This window comes from Pygoscelis adeliae, unplaced genomic scaffold, assembly GCF_000699105.1.
Source record: "Pygoscelis adeliae isolate BGI_AS28 unplaced genomic scaffold, ASM69910v1 Scaffold232, whole genome shotgun sequence".
Taxonomy (NCBI): Eukaryota; Metazoa; Chordata; class Aves; order Sphenisciformes; family Spheniscidae; genus Pygoscelis; species Pygoscelis adeliae.
This window is the reverse complement of record NW_008824473.1, coordinates 5649892-5655891: the sequence shown is the minus strand read 5'-3', so window position 1 is coordinate 5655891 and position 6000 is coordinate 5649892.

The following is a 6000-nucleotide window of genomic DNA, read 5'->3' as shown; positions in this document are numbered from 1 at the left end:
AACTACTGGCTCTGGGTTTATCTGTGGTATCACATGCTTGAGAAAATAGATGTTCACTTGCTTCCCTGCTAATCTTTCAGCTTTCCTAATGTGTTATAGGAAAAAAATCAAAATCAAAACAATCCACATCCCCCAAGCATTCTGCAGTGTCTCTGCCAACAATGGAGAGCTTGTTCTTTCATCCTCCCCTAAAACCCTTTACATGAGACATTTAGGTCTGCTTTTTCTCACCTTCAGTTGAGGCCAGTCCGTTGTGTCCAGCCATTGCAAGCTGGCACCTGCACAAGAATGTTTTATGGGGCTGTGCATGTTTAGATGAAATATTCTCCAGTGTGCTCTGCTGTGTTTGTGTGTCTGGGTGAGTGTGTGCTGGGGCAGAAAGAGAGGAGCAGGCCACTCAGAAAGGGCAAGCTGGCACTTACCTAACACTATCTGAATTTTGAATGCTGGGAGGTATGCAAATGTGGCTGTGGATACAGCTTTAAGCTTGAGTTTGACTTTGCATAGACTGGCAACCTGCAGACTACAGATTCATGATGGATACTGAACACCTCCCTCTTTCCTGTGTTGTCATTCAGTGCTGCACTTGCTTGCTCCATATCTCCTCTCTGCACTGGAGCTAACAACAGTTTCCCAAATAATCTCTGCTGCAATAGGAGAAAGCCTTACAGTTTGGGGGATTGTATTGCAGGGAAAAAAGTGAAAAATGAGGAAGTCAGAAAGGCGTGTTCTGAATCAGACTACAATCTTAAGAGACAGTCTCATTAACAGTGCTTGCTGCCAAACGCTTGGCAGCAATTTACTTGCCTTCAGAACTGTCTGCATTAATGACTACCTCCACTTGGAAGTTATTTACATAAAGTATTGTTCTTGTGTCACTGCTACAGATAGCAGCTCCTCACTAGGTGAGATGAAAAAGAAACAGATAGAGCAGGTTGAAAATGAATTCAGAGAAAGCTGGGTTTAATGTGATGGTGGGAAGGATGAAGTATTCCTCCTGTGATGTCCCCATCATGCACAAGGGCAAATACATCACCACTGGGAATGCCCTTACACAAGACCCTCACAGGTAGGTCTTCACAGTGAAGGTGCTGATCTGTGCTAAGGTAGTCTGTGCTTCACTAGTTCCCATCATTTGATGTGTTTACTTGTTTCCCAACCTTTCCTGGCAAACATGGGTCTATGGAGAAAAAAACGAGGAGATCCAGATTCTTGAGGAGAAGTTATAGAAAAGAGGAAATTGCAGACCTGCTCAGTGTCTGGGCTGGGCAGTACTTTTCCATACCCTTGGAAAAGTATGGTGTCTAGCCCTTAAGACTGTCAGTGAAGAACTTCATACAGCTAGCGAGGTCACCTGCCTGTCTGCCAAATATGCTGTTGCCACACCACTCCCACCCCTGTCTTGAATAATTTTCAGGTGCCTGGTGGCAGATAAGCAAATACAAAATAGTCAGTCTGAAACATTGCAACTTAAGTGGCTTCCCAGAGAAAAAGAGACCATTCAAATACGAAATGATTCTTAGGTGTGATTAAAATTCTGCTCAAAAGGAGCTTCTTTTGTGCTTTTGGCCCGTGACACAGGATTGGCTAGAGAGATTTAATCTCAAAAGCAAACCTTATCATATGCAAGTCCATTGGTAATACAAGCCATGTTTTTACAGGTTCTAATATACTTTGAATAGGCTGGTGCTCCAAAGGGTTCTAGACTCTGATGCTATCATTTGATAGTGAGTGACTCTTCATCTAAGCAAGAGAGAAACCTAGTGTAAAGCCTATGTCTAAAAACATAGGTTTCACTGCAGTTCTGCTGCTGAAATGTCAGTGCTTACTGATCTCATTCCAATATGACTCAGAGAGCTCTTTATTGTTTTGAATTTTTTGCCCTAAAGTATAAAACTTGATGACTTAGAATGGCTGTAATGACTGGAGCCTAAAAGTTAATAGCATTTTTATTTAAATGAACAGATATTTAGAGACATAATTGCTATATAACTTATACAATGTGCATTTATTGAAGGTAGTGGAATAATATTTACTAATTTTTTGAGGAAGTCCTGTAATAATCAAATATATTAAAAAGCTGGATGAATAATTTGATCTCAGATAATGTACATTTTCCAGCTTTGTACAATCCATTTGTCTAACAGGTTTTGACAGTTTTCCATTGCTGGCATTTATATTACACCAGAAATATGGTTGGGCTGGTGATTTGTTTATCAGCAAAATTAATTTCTATTAAAGCAAGGTTTAAATTAAACCAAAAAACCTTTTTCTCCTTAATCTACATTATGCAGTTAATTTGTACATGGCATTGGACATCCTGACTGAAAACGAGACTGTTTGTACCAAATGAAAATCCCTTTCCAAAATGGGTTAACTTATTTGGAAGCTGACAGTATTAGCTCAGATTTAGAAGGCCCATTCCTGTATTTAATCAGAAGTAGCTATTCTGGAACAACTCCCATGTAGGCAGACTTATCTTCTTTCAGAGGCAGAGCTGGAATTTCCTTCTTTAGGGAAATGCTGTACTATCTGAAAAATGCTTATGTTTTAAAGTTACATACAATTACCATTTTTCAAAAAGTCTAGGGAAAACACATTGTGAACATTTCTGTTCAATATCTATGACGGGTTCTTAACAGAAAACTTTAGTAGCACATCAACTATTCAATGTTTGGAGAAGCTGCAGTATGGCTGCTGAGGCTCACAGTGACTTCCTAGCTGAAAACCAAATCTGAAATGGCTATGTTTAATTTCATCATAACACATTTAAAAAAGAGAGCCTCTCAATACACAACATAATTTTGTTGATCAAAGCTACTATATCGTTGAACTCACTTGTTGATTGACTGTTGATTTAGTTTTAGTATTTTCTTGTTTGCAAAGATCCCAACTTGTGTTGTTCTGGATCACTGCTAGTTGTAAGACAAAAATGTTTCAGTATTTTGGATAACAGTACTTTAAATAATAAAAATAAACAGGCACGCCTACTGCTGTGTTCTTCAAAAAGTGATAGAGTTCACAGAAAGTATTCTGACCTGAAAAATATATAAGCAACAGGAGCTAACTCATCCGTGTTGTATCAGAGAAAAGTAAAGTCTTTGAGGGATTCTGTTCTAGTGTTTCAGCATCTACTGATCAAGCCCAGAGAAGTAATTAAATACTTTCATCCTATTTCAAATAGCAGCCACCTCAAGAATGTACTGCTAATTTATAGACAACACCTTTTGGATATATTTGAATAAATTGGAGAGTCCAGAGGACAGCAGCAAGTGGAATTTGCTGCAAATGGCCTGTGAAGAAGGACTGACGTAAGCAGAGTTGTTTAACCTGAAAAAGGCTGAAAAGACACAAGTCAATACACTTCAAATGTATAGAAGGCTTCTGAAGAGGAAAAGGGAATAGTCTGTTCTCCATTCTTTAGGGAAGTAAGTAACACACTGCAGCAAGAGAGCTATAAGTGAGACACTAAAGGACATTATTTTAAGAGTAAAGATTGATGTTCAGTTGAGTAGACGAGGGAGACCATGGGCTTTTTATTACTGGCACGTAAAAGTGACTTGCCTCAGGACTGACAAAGATACCACTGACTCTGTACTGGATAGGAGGATGGGTTATTATTCTAGCCTGTTTTCCTAAAATACCAAGGTAAGAAACTGATCAATTTTAAAGCTTTACAACCTAGTAGAAACTTCTGATAAAACATTTCAGATCATATTTCTAGACACATGGGAGAGGAGAATTGACAGATAGTTGTAAGTAGGGGGAAGAAAACAGGTCATCTTTCACAAGCTGAAATGCCTCTCTTTTATTACTATGAGGCTTATTCATCTTTTGTATCTTTGTTATGCTACCTACTTAATATAATGGGGTTTATCTATACCCACCTTAACATGCTAAACCAGAGTTAGAGCCACATAAGATTAAATACTAGGTCTTTCAAAAAATTGGTTAACAGTTTTTTTTGCTGAAAGTGCTTTAGTATTTTTGTAAAGATTCCATTTGACAGAATGTTCTAGTTTACTGTTCCTAGAGGTAGGCAGAAAAGGTCAAACAAGAGTTGAAGAGAGAAACAACCAGAAGTGGCTTAAGTTCAAGAGAAAAAGGTTGGAAAAGATTGTGAAGAAAAAAGAAAAAGGAAAAGTACAATAGCCCTTGGAATAAGCAATGCAGATACTATGCTTGGCTGAACTCTAAATGGAAAATTTTTGTAGGCACTAATCAATTTTGTACATGGTAAAGTAAATATTCCCAATAGACGGATAAAATGTAACTGGTGTTATTTTTCTAGGGCAAAAACTTGAATCTTTGTCCTCAAGGTTACAGCGGGAAGTAAATTCTGCGCATCAGCACTTGCAGCAAACCAACTGACTCAAAAGTTTTTTTGAACCCAGAGAGGTAATGTTTTAGAAAAAGCACTTTAAAACTCCTTTCTCTTCTGTATCTGTTTCCAGCTGCAACAGCTGGTGGATTTGGTTATTTTTGCCCTACCAGTGTTCTGAGGTCCTGGCTGTCATTGAGAAACACTGCCTGGAATGAACAAAGTGTGCCTCATATAACTGGAAATTAGGCAAGAAGGGAGGGTTTCATCTTCCTGGTTATCGTAAATCTAGTTTCTAGGGAATAACTTTGAAACTGGAGGTTGTGCTTTATGTTTCTAAAGATCATATGATATAACCAAGTATCAGCTTTTGCGTTGCTCAGTTAACATGCTTGTTCTTTGGATGGGTGATATGCCAGCTCACTGTGGGCGTGTTTGTTCATTCATTCTTATTAAGAGGCTATGATGTGATTTTTCACTATAACTGGAAATTAGGCAAGAAGGGAGGGTTTCATCTTCCTGGTTATCGTAAATCTAGTTTCTAGGGAATAACTTTGAAACTGGAGGTTGTGCTTTATGTTTCTAAAGATCATATGATATAACCAAGTATCAGCTTTTGCGTTGCTCAGTTAACATGCTTGTTCTTTGGATGGGTGATATGCCAGCTCACTCTGTTGGCATGTTTGTTCATTCATTCTTAGTAAGAGGCTATGATGTGATTTTTCACATATTCAGGTGTCCATTAGCAGCCCTTTGCTGGATGTTGTCTCTCACTCCAGAGCTGGCAATATGTATGATGAGAGAGGTCCTCAACCCTTGCAGTTCTGTATCACCTACCTCAGCTTCATTTATTAAATACCAGTGGTTTTTAAAGCATTTCAAGTTGACCAGCTTGACTTTGTATCAAAACGGGTGAGAAATGCTTACCTGAGCTCTTCTGCCAGCTTTGCTCTGAAAGCAGTAACCTCAGGCAGAGGAGCTGTGATAAATGGTGGGAAACTGTAACACACACAGCCTCTAGGGACTTCTCTGCAGATAATATTTTACTAGAGCTGTAGCTCTGGTTGATTTCCAGAAGTGCTAATCTTCAAAACATGTGTTGAAACAGAAACTTGTAATGAGACTGGAAACAATTAATGAAGAATCAGGCACGAATTAAGCTCAGTTCAGAAATGTATTTGGTGGCTTTGAAAGCAAGTTAAATACCTTACTGATACAGCAGAGAAGTATTTAAGGTCAGAAAAATGGTTGTGAACAGAAAGGATATCTTATGCTCTTCAAACAAAAAAAACTTGTATTTTCTTGTTTTGCTGCTTCCTCCTTGTACAGATTTTTACATTTCCAAGAAGAGTAACAACTTATGACATAGATGACATGTTTTGATATTTCGAGTGCTTTATTTAATTGCCAGAATTGTATGATGGCTGCCTCTGTCTCCTGCAGCTGAACTCTGCCCTTATTAGAGCACTGTTATCACTTTATAGAACCACACAAAAAAGTTTGAAGTGGAAATGAAACTAATTTTTTCATAAAGACAGTTAATAGTTTTCTGCATTGTAAATTTGCTTTCATATCTCAGTTCAGATTAAATGCATATTTGCAATGTACAAGGTCCATTATAAATTGGCAGATTAAATTCAGGAATCCCTGTGTGAAATTCTATGGTTTATGTGCAAGAG